Here is a 1,246-nt window from a genome sequence, read left to right on the forward strand (position 1 = left end):
CACGGAAGTGCCCCTCTCTGATTTTGATGAGCTTTTAGTATGTTACTATTCTCTGGATAAAAATAAGAAACAGGTATTTTTTTATACGTGTCCATACGTATAAAAACACCTTTAAAAGAAAATTGGTTTTTCTATTTCGGGCCGAATATCTCTGAAACTATAAAAAATAGAATAAAATTTTTTAAACAAAAATTGAATGGTTTGAAGAGCACTTTAGAATAATAACAAAATAATTTTTTTTATTTTAATTTGTTTATTTGTATTAAAAAATATAAAAATAAAAAAATTTTGTTTTAAACTTTTTAAACTATTTAACTTTGTTTAAATTTTTTTCATTTTTTATAGTTTTGGAGCTATTCGGCCCGAAAGAAAAAAACTGATTTTTTTCAAAGAAATGTTTTAACTTCCGGGACTGAGTAAGTAGAGAGAAGCACGCCTGTCAAACGTGTCAGTGTTTTTTTCGAGCTTATCTGCCGTTCTTTCGCCGTGGGGCGACTTTGTTTCAGGTGGTTTGCATGCACAGATATGCAGGACTGACTGCAGATATAAATCGGCAGTGTAGGAGTCGAATTACGTTCGGGGATTCTGTGTTGCTGCAACAATTTGGAGGTGGTAAAAGCGGAAACAGGCACAGAGAAACCAGAGTCGGAGTATCACGAAAGCATGTCGATAAAGAAGAGAGTGACAGAAGGAAAGAAATGCTAAAGAGATAAAAAGCGAGAAAAGGATTTAGATGGACGAAAAGAAGGAAAAGGGCAAGAAAAAAAATATTAACTTGAAGAAAGACGAGAAAAAAAAGAAGACGATAGAAAAAGTTGGAATTACAGGGGGCAGGCCCACGAGGGCGGAGGAGCTGTCAATAAGAGATAGGACAGGAAGCCAGAATCAATTATAAAATACGTAAGAAAAAGAGGAAGAAAGGAAGAAAAAGAAATAGCAGAAAAAGCCGAAAAGGAAATACTGACAAATTTTAGTAAAGAAAAAAGAGTGATAAGATCGCCGCCAAACAAGATAAAAAAAGAGGAAAAGAAAGAAGAAGGCATGGAGGCAGAAAAAATGCTGAAAAAGATTTTAGCGAAAATGGATGAACAAAAGAGAGAAAGAAAGAAGGATAAAAAAGAAATAATGAAAGAGATACACGACCCGAGGGAGGAATATAGAATGAGAAAAATGCTTTGGAAAAAGCAAAAAACAAGTTTAGAAAATAGAATAAAACAGTTGGAGGAGAAAGTAGAAAAAATGGAGA

This window comes from Temnothorax americanus, unplaced genomic scaffold, assembly GCF_048541705.1.
Source record: "Temnothorax americanus isolate GAGA-0224 unplaced genomic scaffold, ASM4854170v1 Scaffold208, whole genome shotgun sequence".
In the NCBI taxonomy this organism is placed as follows: domain Eukaryota; kingdom Metazoa; phylum Arthropoda; class Insecta; order Hymenoptera; family Formicidae; genus Temnothorax; species Temnothorax americanus.